This window comes from Orcinus orca, chromosome 14 (assembly GCF_937001465.1).
Source record: "Orcinus orca chromosome 14, mOrcOrc1.1, whole genome shotgun sequence".
NCBI lineage: Eukaryota > Metazoa > Chordata > Mammalia > Artiodactyla > Delphinidae > Orcinus > Orcinus orca.
Genome location: NC_064572.1, coordinates 31,579,566 through 31,599,509, shown reverse-complemented (window position 1 = coordinate 31,599,509; position 19,944 = coordinate 31,579,566). Strand labels below are relative to the sequence as shown.

The 19,944-nt window shown below is 41.2% G+C and overlaps 1 long non-coding RNA gene across 1 annotated transcript; it reads left to right on the top strand.

The window, feature by feature from the left end:
- The first annotated feature begins 273 nt into the window (after positions 1-273).
- Positions 274-19,825, top strand: LOC125961113 (uncharacterized). Its single transcript, XR_007471434.1, has 2 exons — positions 274-3,293; positions 9,932-19,825. It is a non-coding gene; the product is annotated as an uncharacterized LOC125961113 (long non-coding RNA).
- Positions 19,826-19,944: the final 119 nt, after the last annotated feature.

The following is a 19,944-nucleotide window of genomic DNA, read 5'->3' as shown; positions in this document are numbered from 1 at the left end:
CTATCGCGAGATATACTTAGCCGTCTCGACCCTGACTCATTTACTTTCTTGCGAGAGACTCTTCCCGGCCGTTCTCGCCGTAGCTGAGGAAAGTGTCGCGAGAGCTGGTTGCCTTGGCTCCCTGTAGCTATAGCAGCCGCGGCGGTTAATGATGCGGCGGCAGAAGCGGTGAGTGCGACACTCAGGGGGGCGGGGCCGGAGGTAACAGGGTGCTGGGGGGTGTGTGTGGTAGCGCTTGGGGAGGGGGGTGGGGAAGGTCGGGTCGCGGGAGAAATGGGCTCGAGTGTGACGTGTGGGGTAGGACCCGGGTCCAGTAGCTATAGGGACAGGGCGCGTGTCTGCACTAGGGCACGCTGTGAGGGTTGAAGCTGGTGGGAGGTCCAGGGGGAGGGACCGGGGTGTATAAGGGTTCAAGGGGCAGGGCCCGGACTGTAAAAAGGGTGTTCGTGTTGGGAGCAAGATGGTTATGGGGACTCAGAATTGGGTAAAGTAAGTGGGAAGAAATGGGGTACAGCGAGGAGGAGGGTACGTTGAATAGGAGCCTAGAGGTTGGGCCCGGTTTGCTTTGCCCTGGCGGAGATGGGGGGTGCGGTGTCAGACCTTCGCAGTTTCCTGGGGTCCGCCTGAGGCTGGTCGGGGACTGCGCGCTAGGACCTGGGTCCTATAGGACATGGCGGGAATGGTGGCGTCCCGGAACTTTACCGCCCACCCCCCTTCCAAAGAAATCCCCCACGGACTCTGAGATGTGAAAGGAGGGTCCTGGTGAAATAGTATTAGTTGGAAAGGTTCTTTCGGTAGTGGTGAGTGGGATAATGAATGATGCTGCTCTGAAATAAAGTGTGGGGTGGGGGCGGGAGAGAGAAATTCTTGAGAAAAAAAACCTAAGATGTGCGTATCGAGTTGGAAGAAGGGGGTGTGCGCTAAGTTCACGTTTCTTTCCAGTTTCATTCAAGTGTAGAATTCCTTTACGGTGTACTTATGAAATTATATATGCGGTGTAAAATCAGTTTAGATCATACAGTGAAAGAATGTACAGTACGACATTTAAATCCTCCACGAATGTAATTTAAAAACTAAGAAAAGTGTTTCTACTGCAGCAGCACAAGGCTGAACACTAGGGATAGTTTTAGTTACTTGAATATAAAAACCTAGTGTTCCGAAAGTGTGTCTTTTCAGGTTGTTTGCCTTTTAAGAAATGGATGCAGTTTTATTTTTAGGAGACAGAAAGAGTTTTGAATATCCGTCAGTCTGGAAATAAAAGGAGTCTTCCGGGAGTTAAAAATCACTGAGAGGCAAAACATTTACTCTCTGAGTCTCAAGGACTGTTTTCTAGAGACAGGTTTGGATCACTATGCTGTTAACTCTTATTTCTAGTGAAAACAGTGGCATCAATTCAGGCATAAAAAATAATTTGTTCATTTCAATATACAGATACAAGCTTTCTGATAATTATTTCTCACTATCTTTTGTAGGTATAAATTGCAAAGGCATAACCTCTCTTTTTATTTATTTATTTTTTTTGAGAATTAACGTTTTATTTGACGGACTTGCTGAGGACTTAAGCCTGGAAGACAGCCTCTCAGATGACTCTGAGGGACTGCTCTGAAGATGTAAGGGAGGAGCCAGGATATATAGGAGTTTTTGCAAGAAACCAGGTAGTAGGAACATCAAAAGATCATTGTTAATTAAAGAAAAACAGGGACTTTCCTGGTGGTCCAGTGGTTAAGACTCCAGGCTTCCATTGCAGGAGGTGTGGGTTCCATCCTTGATAACCTCTCTTTTGATTATGTAACTGGCTTTCTCCATGCTGAGGTTCACAAATTCATTAATTAGAATAGTGGATTTTAATCCTTCTAGAGCTAGCCTTGATGTGGTTAGTTATTGAACCTATTCATTTGATATATGTTAGACTAAAACTTTTAATTTGTAATGTTAGTAGCTAACCTTTAAAGTCGAAATGCTTTTCTGAGGCAAGATAAAGCTTTATGTGGTTGAGTCCAAAAGATTTCTCCATGAATCCATTAAGGAGCTTTACTGAGTTCCTATTATGTGTAGAGTACTGTGTAAGGCACTGCAGGGGGGAAAAAAGATTAATTCATTCATTTATCCCTTCAACAAACGTTTATTGAGACCTATTTTGTTTCTGATTACTAAGTCTCCAGGATACAAATATAAGTAAGCCTTGCTTTTTGCCTTGGAATTGCTCAGAGCCTAGGAAGGGAGAGAAATAGAGTAACAAATCATTACATTGTAGTAAACACAATATATATGTGAACACAGGCTTATGAAACAAGGTTCTGGCCCTGAGGAGTTTACATAATAGTTGACAAGATTAAAATGGAAGAAATTATTTAAAAAAATATTAAGCAAATTCTAAACTATGCTGCATCAATAAAACACATTACGTTTTTCAGAAGAGATAAAATTAGAATGGAAGCTTGAGGAGAAAATTCACAGATCAGTTCATAATTTAATAGTGTTTTTAAAGTACTCTTAAATATCACTGAACATTTTTTTTTTTTTAATTTATTTATTTTTGGCTGCGTTGGGTCTTCGTTGCTGCGCGCGGGCTTTCTCTAGTTGCAGTGAGCGGGGGCTTCTCATTGCGGTGGCTTCTCTTGTTGCGGAGCACGGGCTCTAGGCACATGGGCTTCAGTAGTTGTGGCTCGCGGGCTCTAGAGCGTAGGCTCAGTAGTTTTGGCGCATGGGATTAGTTGCTCCGCGGCATGTGGGATCTTCCCGGACCAGGGCTCGAACCCGTGTCCCCTGCATTGGCAGGCGGATTCTTAACCACTGCGCCACCAGGGAAGCCCCTGAACATTCTTAAGTCAATAATAATGATAATAATAAGCATAAATGCTAACATTCATTGATTGATTATTAATGTCCTAGGCACATTATTTCATTTTATTTATTTATCCCCCCACACCCCCAATTATCTCATTTTATCTTCACAGCACTCTGCTAGTCAGCTGGTACTAATACTTCAATTTTAAACGTAAGAAAACTGAAGCTTAAAAAATTAAGGAAGTTGCAGAAGATCATAGAGCTAGTAAATGGCAGATTAGGGACTGGAGTTGGAAATATATGTGACTGGTAATCTAAGCAAGATTCCTTTCTTTTGCAGTAAGGGGGCCTTGGAATGGGGGTAGGGGGCCAGTCATTGAACGTGGAATTGGTCAGAAGATCAGAATTCAATCTCTGTGTCTCTTTATTCATAGAGTTTTCTCCCTCAAATATTGACACTACATATGAGGAACTAATTTGAATATTAGCATGATGCTGAATATGAGGTTTGTATTGTACAGAGAATTGAGTACATTACCATATTCATATTGTATATGATTGTATTGGGAGCTATGCTTGGGAAAATAGTTATAATAAGCAATTGTTAACATCTGTAAACTTCCAGAAAGTGATCATTTTAACAGTGGAAATGGTTATCTATATTCATATACAGGGCAAATGTTATTACAGCAGACTAAGGGATTTAGGTAAAAATTTTTGTACACTACATTTTTAAAAATTTTTATTTTTTTGTATACTTACTTTCAGGTTTTTAAAACTCTATATTCCAAAGTCCAAAATCTGATTTTCTGGTTGAAATTCAAATTTTATATCTTCCTTTTATATTGAGGAAACAGAACTTTTAAATGACTTGCCCAAAGTCATTTAATGCAGTGTCCCAGATATTCTTAAGAATTACATGCAGATTTGACAGTGAGTCAGTGATTTTTTTTCATTGAGTTGACTTTCTGCATCAGTCCCTCGTCAGTATAGATTTTAGCTGGAATAGCACGGGGGTGTGAATGAGATTCCAATGTTTTCTAACATCTTTTAACTAAGTGGGCTGTGTGCCCATATTTTAATGTGAGTTATTTTTGAGGCATTGAGACATTTTTCCAAGAAAGGTTTAGAGCAAGAGAGTGAGATGATAGGAAGAGCCTTCAGTGGTGAGAACGGGAACTTCTCCAGAAGGGTTGAAAACTGAAAGCAGTTGATGATGTGTAAAGAGAATAATGGTCTAAAAGCTTTCTGTAACTCCACCCACGACAGGAGAGCCTGGAGACTTTTTCTTCTACTTTGATACATACAGCCTCTGGAAAGATTCCGTCCACTGGGAGAAAGTATTACTTTCTCAGCATTTATATTAGCAATAGTACATAGACATTGAACAAACCAAAAACAATTTACATGGTAGCTGAAAAGTGATATCTCATTTTGGATTTCCATCTCTTTGGTTACCTGTGAAGTTGAACATTTTCCCGTATTTATTATTTTTTATTAGGCAAAGAATAGAATAAGCAGTTTCAAAGAGAGAAATATAAACAGCCAATAAAGAAATAAAAAACAGACTGACAGGCATAGAAAACAAACTTATGGTTACCAAAAGGGGAGGGAGGGGAAGTTTGGGATTAACAGATACACAGTACTATATATAAAATATTATTATTATTATTATTTTGGCTGCGTTGGGTCTTCATTGCTGTGTGCGGGCTTTCTCTAGTTGCGGTGAGTGGGGGCTACTCTTTGTTGCAGTGTGCAGACTTCTCATTGCGGTGGCTTCTCTTTGTTATGGAGCACAGGCTCTAGGCGCATGGGCTTCAGTAGTTGTGGCATGTGGGCTCAGTAGTTGTGGCTCATGGGCTGTAGAGCGCAGGCTCAGTAGTTGTGGCACACGGGCTTAGTTGTTCCTTGGCATGTGGGATCTTCCCAGACCAGGGATCAAACCCGTGTCGCCTGCATTGGCAGGTGGATTTTTTTTTTTAATACTTTTTTTTCTTTTTCATTTATTTTATTTATTTATTTTTGTCTGCGTTGGGTCTTTGTTGCTGCTCACGGGATTTCTCTAGTTGCGGCGAGCGGGGGCCACTTCTCGTTGCGGTGCGCGGGCCTCTCCTTGCAGTGGCCTCTCTTGTTGCAGAGCATGGGCTCCAGGCATGCAGGCTTCCGTAGTTGTGGCTCACGGGCTCCAGAGCGCAGGCTCAGAAGTTGTGGCACACGGGCTTAGTTGCTCTGAAGCATGTGGGATCTTCCAGGGCCAGGGCTCTAACCCGTGTCCCCTGCATTGGCAGGCGGACTCTCAACCACTGCACCACCAGGGAAGTCCCCATACATAAAATAGATAACCAACAAGGACCTACTGTATAGCACAGGAAACTATATTCAATATCTTGGAATAACCTATAATGGAAAAGAATCTGAAAAACAATTTGTTCTATCTATCTGTCTACCTATTTATCTATCTATCTCTGAATCACTTTGCTGTATATCTGAAACTAGCACAACGTTGTAAAATAGCTACTTCAATTAAAAAATGAAAGAAAGAAAAAGATGCTCAAACTCACATAATCTGGAAACTGCAAATTAAAACAATATTTTTTGTTGACTTCTTTGTCTTTTTTATTATTTAAAATATTTTTAATTTTTTAAATTAATTAATTTATTTGTTTTTATTTTTGGCTGCGTTGGGTCTTCGTTGCTGCGCGTGGGCTTTCTCTAGTTGTGGCGAGCAGGGGCTACTCTTCATTGCAGTGTACAGCCTTCTCATTGTCGTGGCTTCTCTTGTTGCAGAGCACGGGCTCTAGGCATGTGGGCTTCAGTAGTTGTGACACATGGGCTCAGTAGTTGTGGCGCACGGGCTTCGTTGCTCCGTGACGTGTGGGATCTTCCTGGGCCAGGGGTCGAACCCGTGTCGCCTGCGTTGGCAGGCGGATTCTTAGCCACTGCACCACCAGGGAAGCCCCTGTCTTTAAAAACATTTAAAAATCTTACGAATGTTTAAATTGTATACTTAATTTGAAGAAAGAGAAAAAAGTACATTCTTTAAAAAAATAATTCTTTATGTAGAGGCTAAGAAGCAAAGGTTCCTCTTCTAGAACTATCCTGTTTGGTGAATTTTCTTCTAGTTCTTTTTCCTGCAATATATGCAATTTCTATATCTATTTATATCTTTTTTAAGTCCGTGGATTGATAATTTTTTTTCCTGTAGTTCTTTTTTTTTTTAAAACCTAGCAATATGCTTTTGAGATCTCATCCTGTCAGTACACACTTTTTAACAGCTGATTGTATTTCAGTTTGAATGTCTGTAATTTATTTAATTGTTTCTTTATCTATGGACATTTAAGTTTTCTCAGATTTTTGCAGTTATCAGCAACACTGAAATGAACATCCTTTATTCTTGTCTCTTGTGCAAATGTCCTAGAATAACTCTAGAGTAGGTGCCTAGAATTGTTGTTTAAAAGGTATACATGTTTCTAATTTTGAAAGATACAGCCAATTTGCCCTACAGTCTGTGTACCATTCTTTATTCCATCAGCAGTTGATGAAATTGCCTCTGATACTTGATATCAATCTTGTACAGTTTTACTAATATAATGGGTAAATTTTAATTTATAGTTTCCAGATTGCTTGTGAGTTTGTGCATCTTTTTGTTTCTTTATTGGCTGTTTACATTTCTTTCTGTGAAATTTCTTATTCTGTTCTTTGCATATTTTTTAACTGGGTTTTCTTTTTTCTAAAAATTTATTTATTTTTGGCTGCGTTGGGTCTTTGTTGCTGCGCGCGGGCTTTCTCTAGTTGCGGCGAGCGGGGGCTACTTTTCATTACGGTGCGCGGGCTTCTCATTGCGGTGGCTTCTCTTGTTGCAGAGCATGGACTGTAGGTATGTGGGCTTCAGTAGTGTGGCACGCGGGCTCAGTAGTTGTAGCTCGCGGGCTCTAGAGTGCAGGCTCAGCAGTTGTGGCGCATGAGCTTCGTTGCTCCGCGGCACGTGGGATCTTCCTGGACCAGGGCTCAAATGCGTGTCCCTTGCGTTGGCAGGCGGATTCTTAACCACTGTGCCACCAGGAAAGTCCCACCCAGGCTTTTTGGTTTGGTTTGGTTTTCTGTGGCCGCACCAAGAGGCTAGCAGGATCTAATTTCCCAACCAGGGATCGAACCTGGGCCCTGGCAGTGAGAGTGCAGAGTCCTAACCAGGGAATTCCCAATACCACCCAGTTTTAATTATTGCTGAAGGTCAGGTCCCCCTCAGTCTTAGAATATATATAAGAACAGATTTTTTTGGGGCTTCCCTGGTGGCGCAGTGGTTGAGAGTCCGCCTGCCGATGCAGGGGACACGGGTTCGTGCCCCGGTCTGGGAAGATCCCACATGCTGTGAAGCGGCTGGGCCCGTGAGCCATGGCCGCTGAGCCTGGGCATCCGGAGCCTGTGCTGCGCAACGGGAGAGGCCACAACAGTGAGAGGCCCGCGTACCGCAAAAAAAAACAAAAAACAGATTTTTTTTTTTTCTTTCAGAAACAGTCTTTCAGGTTTTGTTACAAACAAAGATTCTGTTGGAAATGTAATTGGGATTGATTGCAACAAATAAATTACTTTATGGGTGAATTTGTACACCCATGAATTTACAATGTTGAGACTTTCCATTTAGAAACAGTGTATTCTCTTTATTTAGGTTTTAAAAAAATCCTTTAGAAAAGTTTATAGTTCTCTTAATAGTGGTCTTGCACATGTCTACTTTTCTAGTTATTTTATGGTTATTTAAAGTTGATATGGCAATTGGGATCTTCTACTCATGACATATAAAAACTTGGTTATTGCTGGCATATAGGAAAGCTATTGATACTTCTGTGTTGATCTTGAATTGGATAACATAGTAAATCTTTTTTAAAAATGATTTAAATGTTTTTTCATTTGATTCTTTTGGATTTTCAAGATAGTTATCTTTTTCAGCTCTTCATGTCTTTGCCAATTTTCATTTTGGTGTATGCAGTTTTTTTCTTATTTTGACATGTTTTATAGCTCTTTATGGTAAAAATATTAATCATTTATTATATAGCTTGCAATGTTTTTTAGTTTGCTCTTTGTTTTTATGGGAAACCTTTTTTTTTTTTTTTTTTGCGGTACGCAGGCCTCTCACCGTCCGTTGCGGAGCACAGGCTCCAGACACACAGGCTCAGCGGCCATGGCTCACGGGCCCAGCCACTCCATGGCATGTGGGATCCTCCCGGACCGGGGCACGAACCCATGTCCCCTGCATCGGCAGGCAGACTCTCAACCACTGCGCCACCAGGGAAGCCCTATGGAAACCTTTTGACCATCAATGGGTAAAACACTAGAATGGGCTACTGCAATAGTTCGAAGTTATCTTGACAATAGGAAAATTCTAAGAGAGTTAGAATTATTCAAACCAAGTCTGGTGAATAAAACTATGAATTAAAAATAGAGGAAAAGGGGTTTCCCTGGTGGTGCAGTGGTTAAGGATCCGCCTGCCAATGCAGGGGACATGGATTCGAGCCCTGGTCCGCGAAGATCCCACATGCCGCGGAGCAACTAAGCCCGTGTGCCACAACTACTGAGCCCGTGTGCCACAACTACTGAAGCCTGTGCACCTAGGGCCCGTGCTCCCAACAAGAGAAGCCACCACAATGAGAAGCCCGTGCACCACAGCGAAGAGTAGCCCCTGCTCGCCACAACTAGAGAAAGCCCGTGTACAGCAGCGAAGACCCAACACAGCCAAAAACAAAATAAAATAAAATAAATTAATAAAAAAAAAAAATAGAGGAAAAAAGGTCACTTCTGGGTTCAAGTGGGATTTGATTAGAAAAGTCAGAAACTCTTTTAATCTTGTGTATAGTGATGTGTCATCTGAGTTAAAGTAGTTGAATTTAAATTTGGGGAGACAATAGCTGAATAAAATTGATCAGGTTGAAAATACACAATAGAATATATAAATAATAATCATGTCTGATATTTAATCATACATATGGAAGAAGCTGGTTTTTCTGATTACTGTTATACCTGGGGAAAAAGGATAACTCTTTAGCAGCAATGTTCCTTCACAGCTCACTTCTGAAGGGAAATCCTGACATGTGGACATTCCTGAGTTTAGCATTGAGGGGGTGGTTGGCATAGCAGAAAGAATGTGGGCTTTGGAACCAAACAAACCTTGGTTCCCATTCCAGTTGTTCACTTATTAGAACTGTGATCTTTAGCTCATTGTCATAGCCTCCTCTGTAAAATAGTATGCTTAAAAAATGGTCTATCACATCAAATAACATCATCTACTGCTCAAAATTGATACTGCTGTGCAGCTTCATTACATGGTGCAAATATTTGTTCAATGAAAAGCATACTATGAGGAGGTCTGAATTCATATGTTTGCTGCTGAACCATCAGTAACACAAGTCAGATTAGGGATTAGGAGAACCAAGAACCTAGGGTTAGTACCATGTAGGTTAGGTACCAAGCACCTAGAAGCATGTTAGAAATGCAGAATTAGAATCTGCATTTTAACAAGATCCCCAGGTGATTCATATACACCTTAAAGTCTGAGAAGCAGTGATCTAATGTGCAGTATCTAAAGGAAGGTGGTAACTCCAACTCAAAGCAGTAGGGGTTGAGATGGTAGGAGCTATAGAAGATTAGGCAGGTAGTCACTCTGTGGTTCCAGATTATTCATTTATTCACTGTAGGACCCTCTCACCAAGCTGGGGGATACAAGGAACATCTTCTAGAAGACAGGGCTAGCATGATCCTGGTTGGGTGTCTGGTCACTAGCCAAGGGGTTTGGCATTAGAGCAATAGCTTTAGTCTCTGCAGGAATCTAGGCTATCTGTGCTGTTCAATATGGAAGCCACTAGACACATGTGGCTATTAAAATTAAATAAAAATTCAGTTCCTCAGTCATACCAGCCACATTTCAAGTACACGGTAGTCACATGTGTCTACTGTATTGAACAGTGCAGTGCAGATATTGAGCATTTCCATTAGTGCAGAAAGTTCTGTTGGATAGCACTTGAGAGGAATAGGCAGAGCTACCAAGGTAGGCTGGGTATTTGCCTTAAAGGCTGTGTCAAAATGGCCAAGTATAGAAGGCAGAGAAAAATCCATGAATTGCTGGTCACACACATAACTCCCCATCCCGTTCCAGAACATTTCCATTGCTGATAGCTGCTGATAAATTCCCTGTCCTGTTAAGGCCTGGGTGTGCCTGCAAGTGAAAGCATCAACTAAAAGGTAAGAGAGGGCAGAAGCTGACAAGGAAAATTTTCCTGACAAGGAAAATGTTCTGGAGAAATTGCTGAACATTGGGAAGAGTAGGAATGGCTGGGTATGGAGTTAGGAAAATCACATGAAGTACTAAAAGAGATAATTTAGCTGCTAGTAAAACACCATTGTTCCTAGAAGAAATAATACTGAAAATAAATTCTAATGTCCACGTTAATGCCGAACCAGTCACCAACTTGATCACATCTTCACTAAAGTTTTTTTTTTTTTTTTTTTTTTTTGGTGTATGCGGGCCTCTCACTGTTGTGGCCCCTCCCGTTGCGGAGCACAGGCTCCGGACGCGCAGGCTCAGCGGCCATGGCTCACGGGCCCAGCCGCTCCGCGGCACGTGGGATCCTCCCGGACCGGGGCACAAACCCGCGCCCCCTGCATCGGCAGGCAGACTCCCAACCACTGCGCCACCAGGGAAGCCCTTCACTAAAGTTTTTAAGTTGGTCTATCAATGTTAAAAATATGAACATTTTTTTAATGTTTAATGAGAATTAATGGGAAAGTAGAATTCAGTTTGAGGTTCAGTTTTCAGTCTTTCCCCCCAGAGAATGCATCTATAGAAAAGGCTATCCAAATTCTATTTATTTTTGTTTTGAGGTTCACTTTTCAGTCTTTCCCCCCAGAGAATACATCTGTAGAAAAGGCTATCCAAATTCTATCTGTTTTTTTTTGGGGGACAGTGCCATATAGTAAATTTGTGAATTCCTGTACTTCTCTTTCTTTATTGATGGTTTATATCAGACACATACATGAATGTAGGATTGTTGTATGTATAAAAATGTTTTAAATTTTGTGTTACTCTTTCAGAGTTTTCCTTATTTCAGTTTGGCTATGTAGGCAAGTGGCTTTGGCCACACCGCGCAGCATGAGGAACTTCCCGAGCAGGGATCAAACCTGCGCCCCCTGCAGTGAAAGCACGGAATCTTAACCACTGGACCACCAGGGAAGTCCAAACCAGTGGCTTTTAAGAAAAACCTATTACATTTGTTTTGCAAATAGAAAATATAGTCCTTTCATTGTTGGTATGCAACTAATGAAGTTTCTGACATTGACATTTCAGTATTTTAACACTTTCCCTTAACAGTACCTTCCTGTACCACATTGAAAGGAAGAAACATGTTCCAAAAAGCACATTTTTCAAATAACATTTCTTTTTTTTTTTTTTTTTTTGGCTGCACTGCAGGTCTTGCGGGATCTTACTTCCCCCACCAGGGATTGAACCCAGGCCCCGGCAGTGAAAGCGCTGAGTCCTAACCACTGAACCGCCAGGGAATTCCCTCAAATAACATTTGAGTTTTTAAATGAAAACAGAAGCTGAGGATAAGACTGTATTGGACTCTTGCAAAATATATTTTTGTCAGTCTTATTCTGACCTGTGTATAGATTCATTTTTTCCTAAGACATGAAAAGTAGGCTTTTAATATAAAGCTGGTGGTAAGTCAGTGACTTCCCAGAAGAAAAAAATGTTCATTTTCTCCTGAGAAGAAAATTTGGATAAATACTTTTTAGTTAATACATTAGTTTCATAGTAGGTTTGTAGAAAAATTCACTTACTATAGAAACAGAGCTTTCTCTTTGTATGTCATTGTCTCATTTCTGACCTGGGCTCAGCTCTTGTTTCCCTGTGCAGATCCACTTCCTTTGGTGGTGCATCCTGTCCTGGGTGTTGGCCCCAGTCAAAGCTGTATGGTGCCAAAAAAAAACAAGTTCCTTGATCCTTTTTTGCTATTTCAGCCTCTTATTTATCTTTACTTGTGGTCTTTGAAGACCAGAAAGGTGTTTGTGAACAATTGAGAATTACATCATGGGTGTTCCTACAGTGTTGGGGAACACCAGAGAGAGGCAATATCATTTTAATCTTGGGTTTTTCCCCTTCTTCGGGCCCACCAGGTCTAAGGAAACTTCTAGTTATTTAACAGAATTGAAATAAGAAATTTTGTAATTACAAAGGTAGGTTTTAGACACCTCAGAGTTACAAAGTATTTATTGATATTGAGAATACACGTTTAAATTATTCATGCTTTATCAGTCAACACCAATGTTTAAATCACAAATTGCCACATAGCAAGTTATTTTGGGTAGGAAATCTGTATGAACCAAACTCTGGTAATGATTTTAATTGGGCAAAGTATAGAAGTCTGATTTAGAGGTGTCTTTTCCTATGCCACCTCTAAAAATTCATGAAAAGAAACAACTCCCTTTAAAAATTGTACTTGTTCTTATTTCACAATGACTTTCATCCTTTTTATGCCTTATTTCAATAGATAGTTACTAAGCATCTGCTTTTTTTAATGTATAAAGTGAATTTTAAAAAAAATAATTTTATTTTTGGCTGTGTTGGGTCTTCATTGCTGTGCGCAGGCTTTCTCTAGTTGCGGCGAGCGGGGGCTACTCTTCGTTGCAGTGTGCGGGCTTCTCATTGCAGTGGCTTCTCTTGTTGTGGAGCATGGGCTCTAGGTGCATGAGCTTCAATAGTTGTGGCACGCGGGCTCAGTAGCTGTGGCTTGCAGGCTCTAGAGTGCAGGCTCAGTAGTTGTGGTGCATGGGCTTAGTTTCTCTGCGGCATGTGGAATCTTCCCAGACCAGGGCTCGAACCCGTGTCCCCTGCATTGGCAGGCGGATTCTTAACTACTGTGACACGAGGGAAGTCCCTGGTTTTTAAAAAAAATTATTTATTGTATTTTTGGCTGCGTTGGGTCTTTGTTGCTGCGTGCAGGCTTTTCTCTAGTTGAGGCGAGTGGGGGCTACTCTTTGTTGCGGTGCGCGGGATTCTCATTGTGGTGGCTTCTCTTGTTGTGGAGCATGGGCTCTAGGTGTGAAGGCTTCAGTAGTTGCAGCATGAGGGCTCAGTAGTTGTGGCTTGCAGGCTCTAGAGTACAGGCTCAGTAGTTGTGGCGCACGGGCTTAGTGTTCTGCAGCATGTGGGATCTTCCTGGACCAGGGATTGAACCCGTGTCCCCTGCATTGACAGGCGGATTCTTAACTATTGCACCGCCAGGGAAGCCCTAAGTATCTGCTTTTAAAATAAGTTTTATTAAGGTATAATTCACATATCATACAATTCACCTATTTAACGTGTATAGTTCAAAAGTTACTATATGTGCAGAGTTGTGCAACTGTCACTTCAATCAATTTTATTACATTTTATCAGTCCAGAAGGAAACTATATATCCATAAGCAGTCATTCTCCATCCCAACCCCTCCCTCCCTTGGCAGCTACTAATTTATTTCTCTCTGTATAGATTTACCTATTCTGGACATTTCATATAAATGGAATCATAAAATACCAATATGTGGTCTTTTGTGACTGACTTCTTTCATTCAGCATAGTATTTTCAAGGTTCATCCATGTTGTGGCATGTATCAATGTTTTATTCTTTTTATGGCCCCCAAAAATATTCCATATTCCATTATATGAATAAAGCACATTCTTTTTATCTGTTCATCAGTTGAGACATTTGGGTTCTTTCTGCTTTTTAGCTATTACGAATGAGATAAATGAGGTGCTTAGCCCACAAAATAAGGATACTAAGGGTTGTGCAAGTGCAACATTTAAGGAGGCAGTCACTTACTCTCAGGGTTGTGCAAGTGCAGGGTTACTTGATTGACCTTGAGAGTGAGTGCCTTCTTAAATTTTGTACCTGGGAGCCTCCAGTGTCCCCCCATAGTCTTGGCAGTGGATTGGCTTTCCTTGAGCTTCACTGAATATCAACCACCTAAAAACACTGAGTAAGAAGGTATGCTTTACTCTTTGTCACTCTCCTGTTCAGTAGCGTTCAGTGATCTGCCATTGACTATCAAAGACTAACCTGTGATTTGTGATTCTAGTTTTATTTCTAGTTAGATTTCCACTGTCTTATTTCAGCCAGTGTAAACTACTTTCTATTCCCTAACAAGTCAAAAGCTTTTCTATTATCCTGAGTTTGCCAAGTGCCATTTTTCACCTGGAACTGATACATTGAACAGAACCTATTTGTGGTGGCATTGATGAGGGTGAACCACTATTTGAGCTTATGAAACTAATCTTGTTCAGATTCTAGTTCCCAAGTATTAGACATAATCTCCTTCCTCTCTAGATCACAGGTATTTTTCAGGAAACTAGTTAGGAACTTTCTGACTAGATTTCTTACTCAGAATGCAGAAAGATGTGTGTCCCTAGTCAGGACAGATTCCATAGTTATGGTTTAAATTTTTCTCTTTTTTTTGTTTTGGCCACGCAGTGCAGCATGTGGGTTCTTAGTTCCTTGACAAGGGATTGAACCTGTACCCCCTTAACCACTGGACCACCAGGGAAGTCCCCAAATTGTTATTTTTCCTACATTTCCTACAGTATCCTCAAATTGCTTTGCTTAGTTCTTGCTGAGCAGTGCCCAAGGGGATTACTAACGTTATGCAACTGATTTGTTTGTGCCAATCTCTGTGCCAATAAAGCCATGCAAATTTGAGGCCATTAAAAGTAAAATCAAGTCATAGTAATGCATGTACATTATTTAAAAGTGAAATGATACTTTAAGGCTTATAAGGAAAAACATCTTTCTTCTGCTCTACTCTTCCTTACCGACTCCTGATTCTTGTTCTTCAGAGCACTTTTTTTTTTTTTTCTTTTGCAGTACACGGGCCTCTCACTGTTGTGGCCTCTCCCGTTGTGGAGCACAGGCTCCGGACGCGCAGGCTCAGCGGCCATGGCTCACGGGCCCAGCCGCTCCGCGGCATGTGGGATCTTCCTGGACCGGGGCACGAACCCGTGTCCCCTGCATCGGCAGGCGGACTCTCAATCACTGCGCCACCAGGGAAGCCCCAGAGCACTTTTAAATGTTGTCTTTTTTTTCTTTTTTGTATTTACCTTCATATATATTTCTAAATAGTATGCTTAAACTGCTATTTCCTACCTCCACCCCCATACACACACACTTTCTCTCCCAATGTAAGTATAACATTTTTTTTTTTTTTTTTTTTTTTTGCAGTACGCGGGCCTCTCACTGTTGTGGCTTCTCCCCTTGCGGAGCACAGGCTCCGCAGGCTCAGCGGCCATGGCTCACGGGCCCAGCCGCTCCACGGCATGCGGGATCTTCCCGGACCGGGGCACAAACCCGTTTCCCCTGCATCGGCAGGCGGACTCTCTACCACTGCGCCACCAGGGAAGCCCACTTTTACTTTTTTTTTTTTTTTTTTGGTTAAATTAGTTGTGGTAAGCAGAATAATAGCCCTCTCGAATATATCTGTGTCCTTATCCTCAGAACCTGTATGTTCCCTCATGGCAAAAAGGAATTAAGGTTGCTAATCAGCTGATTTTAAAATAGGGAGATTATCCTGTATTATCCAGATGGGTTCAATGTAATTAAAAGGATTGTTAAAAGTGGAAGAGGGAGGCAGAAGAGATGCTATGTGAGAAGGACTCAATCTCTGTTTCTGGTTTTGAATATGGAGGAAAGAGGACCGTAAGCAGAGGCATGCAGGCATCCCTTAAGCATCTGGAAAAGTCAAGGAAAGATTCTGCAATAGAACCAGAAGAGAACAGTAGCCTTACTACCACCATGATTATAGCCCAGTGAGAGTGTGTTGGGACTTTTAACCTCAGAAGTGTAAGATAAAAAATTTGTGCGTTTTTTTAAAAAAATTAATTTTTGGCTGCGTTGGGTCTTCGTTGCTGTGCGCGGGCTTTCTCTAGTTGCAGCGAGCGGGGCTACTCTTCGTTGCAGTGTTCAGGCTTCTCATTGCGGTGGCTCCTCTTGTTGCGGAGCACGGGCTCAGTAGTTGTGGCTCGTGGGCTCTAGAGCGCAGGCTCAGTAGTTGTGGTGCACGGGCTTAGTTGCTCCACAGCATGTGGGATCTTCCTGGACCAGGGCTCGAACCCATGTCCCCTGCATTGGCAGGCGGATTCTTAACCACTGTGCCACCAGGGAAGACCTCCATGTAAATTTTAGAATAAGCTTGTTTAGGTCTAAAGAAGGCCTTTCTGGGATTTTTATAGGAATTGCATTAAACTTATAGATTAATTTGGGGAGAATTGACATTTTTATCACGTTGAGTCTTCCAATCAATGAACAAGCCTGTTTATTTATGTCATCTTTGATTTCTTTCATCAAACTTTTAGCATACAGACCCTGTACATGTTTTTGGAAAGTGTATATACTTAAGTATTTAGTTTTTTTTACAGTGATTGTAAATGGTAATGTGTTTTTTATTTTGTTTTCTGCATTTCTGTTGTTAGTACAGTTCACCCTCCAACAGTACAGGTTCGAACTATGCAGGTACACTTATAAATGGATTTGTAAAAATAAATGCATACTGTAGTACTACATAATCCTCTGTTGGTTGAATCCGAGGTTATGGAACTGCCCATACTGGAGGGTGACTGTAAAGTTATAAGTGGATTTTCCTCTTGCTTAGGGGGTTCTGCACCCTGACCCCTGTGTTGTTCAAGGGTCAACTGTATATAGAAATGCAATTGGAACTTCCCTGGTGGTCCAGTGGTTAAGAACCCACCTTCCAATGCAGGGGATGCGGGTTTGATACCTGGTCAGGGAACTAAGATCCTACATGCCGTGGGGTAACTAAGCCCAGGCAACACAACTAGAGAAGCCCACGCCCCGCAGCGAAGACCCAGCGCAGCCAAAAAAAAAAGAAAAAAGAAATGCATTTGATTTTTTTGGTGTTAATCTTGTATCCTGTGGCCTTGTTATTACTTCTAGGAGTGTTTTTGTAGATTCCTTGGGATTTACTATGTAGACATTATGTCATTTGCAAATAGAGTTTTATTTCTCCCTTTCCAATCTGTATGCCTTTTATTTCTCTTTCTTGCCTATTACAGTGCCTAGAACTTCTAATATTATGTTGATTAAGAGTAGTGAGAGCAGACATCCTTGCTTTGTTCCCAACCTTAGGGGGAAAGTATTTAGTATTTCACCTTTAAGTGTGATGTTAGCTGTAGGTTTTTGTTTTTGTTTTTTTGTTTTTTGGCTGTGCTGGGTCTTTTGTTTTGGTTCGTGGGTTCTTCTTTGTTGCAGTGCACGGGCTTCTCTAGTTGTGGCATGCAGGCTCCAGAGTGTGCGGGCTCAGTAGTTGCGGCTTGTGGGCTTAGTTGCCCTGTGGCATGTGGGATGTTAGTTCCCCAACCAGGGATTAAACCTGCGTCCCCTGCATTGGAAGGTGGATTCTTAACCACTGGACCACCAGGGAAGGCCCCTGTAGGTTTTTGTGTAGATGCTTTTTTATCAAGTTATAAGCACATATTTTAAAAATTTCGGGTGAAATCATATTTCTTCTGCAGTGCTTCTCCAGATTCTCCCAAGCTAATATTTACCCTCCATGTTTCAACAGCATTCTGCTTATATTACTGTTACTGAACTCTTTCTTAATTGTTTTCTGGTTGATTTGTGTTCATGCATCCCTCCTTCAGACACATACACCCTCTAGGCTATGAGGGCAGATGCTGTTTTACTAATTTTCATATCACTAGTTTAGAACAGTGTGCCTGGCACCATTGAATTGTTTGATTGAGTGAGGGAGTGAATGAATGAGTAATTGAACAAGAGAATAAAAAACTCTCTCTCACAGGGCTTAAGATAGTTTTTAGTGATAAGGGTATGAACTTTGGAGCCAGACAGCATTCAAATCTCAGCCCTTCAATTTAATACTACTGTGCAAAGTTGGTCAAATTATGAAATATTTCTGAACCTTAGCTCTCTTATCTGTGAAATTAGTATAATAATAACCTACTTGAACAAATTAAGTGAAATAATAAATGTTAATTCTCAGTGCAGTAGCTATCATGTTGTAGGCACTCAAATTTTAGTTTTCTTTCCTTTTTTTCTTCATTGAACTGTATTTAATGATAGTGATTGTAAAATCACTTTGTGAACCGCAGAAAGTTTTTTCAAATACTGTTCATGTTTGTGTTAAAAACAGTCAAACTGGTCTTCCCTGGTGGCGCAGTGGTTGAGAGTCCGCCTGCCGATGTAGGGGACGCGGGTTCGTGCCCCAGTCTGGGAAGATCCCACATGCCGCGGAGCGGCTGGGCCCGTGAGCCATGGCCGCTGAGCCTGCGCGTCCAGAGCCTGTGCTCCGCAAAGGGAGAGGCCACAACAGTGAGAGGCCCGCGTACCGCCAAAAACAACAACAAAAAAAACAACAACAAAAAACAGTCAAACTAATTTTGATTATGTTGGTTTAAGGGGAAAAAATAGGGACATGAGAAAATGGAGAAAGTTTGAATAACTTTTGTTGAGCAATATAATGTGCCAGCCACTATGCTCAACACTTTACATATAGTAATCCATTTAATCTTTACAATAACCTATGAAGCACATACTTCCTCTGAAGGATTATTTCTTAGTTTTTTAATTGTAGTTTCCTTACTTCCACCCTTTCTAAATAAGCCTCAGGAATGGGGCTAATACACTTTAATGCAGATTTCAAACTTTGTATAGAATATGAAGAAGAATAATTATTTTATTTCTAAGCTTTCATTTTAGTATTTGGGGACTGTGTACTTTAGGTTAAGTCTTTGTTTTTTCAGCAAACCTTAGTGGTGATATTTATAGGCATTGCAGGTTTGGTTCCAGACCACCACAATAAAGAGAATACTGCAATAAAGTGACTCACCTGAATTTTTATATCCCACTGCATATAAAAATTATATTTATACTGTAGTCTACTAAGTGTGCAATAGCATTATGTCTAAAAAATGTACTTTTTTTTTCCCACGCTCCGAGGGCTGCAGTATCTTAGTTCCCTGACCAGGGATTGAGCCCGGGGCCGCAGCAGTGAAAACGCCAAGTCCTAACCACTGGACCGTGAGGGAACTCCCAAAAATGTACATATCTTAATTAAAAAATACTTTATTGTTAGAAAATGGTAACCATCATCTGAGCCTGTAATGATTTGTAATCTTTTTGCTGGTAGAGAGTCTTACCTCAGTGTTTATGGCTGCTGACTGATCAGGGTGACAGTTGCTGAAGCTTAGGGTGGTGGTGATGGTTTCTTAAAATAAGAAAACAATGAAGTTTGCCACATCAATTGACTCTTCCTTTTATGAATGACTTCTCTGTACTATGCAGTGCTGTTTGATAGCATTTTACCCACAGTAGAATTTCTTTCAAAATTGTCAATCCTCTCAAACCCTGCCACTGCTTTATCAACTAAGTTTATGCAATATTCTAAATCCTTTCTTGTCATTTCAGCAATCTTCACAGCATGTTCACCAGGAGTAGATTCCACCTCAAGAGACCACTTTCTTTGCTCCTCCATAAGGAGTAACTCCATATCTGTTCAAGTTTTATCACGAACCCCTCAAAGTCATCTATGAAGGTTGGGAATAAACCTCTTCCAAACTCCTGCTGATATTGAAATTTGACCTCTTCCCATGAAGCACAAATATTCTTTTTTTTTTTTTTTGGCCACGCTACGTGGCTTGTGGGGTTTTCGTTCTCCAACTAGGGATCGAACCCGGGCCCTTGGCAGTGAGAGCATGGAGTCCTAACCACTGGACCGCCAGGGATTTACCCACAAATATTCTTAACAGCATCTAGAATGATGAGTCCTTTCCAGAAGGTTTTCAATTGACTTTGCCCAGATCCATCAGAGGAATTACTATCTATTGCAGCTATAGCCTTACGAAATGTATTTCTTAAATAATAATGAAGCTGCACACCCAGATAGGGACTTGAACCCACTGTCTTTTAATTGTGATCACACACTTGGTCTCAGGACTTAATGAAGCTCAGGTTCTTTTTCTTTTTTCTTAATAAATTTATTTATTATTTTTATTTATTTATTTTTGGCTATGTTGGGTCTTCGTTGCTGCGCGTGGGCTTTCTCTAGTGGCGGCGAGCAGGGGCTACTCTTCGTTGCAGTGCGCGGGCTTCTCATTGCAGTGGCTACTCT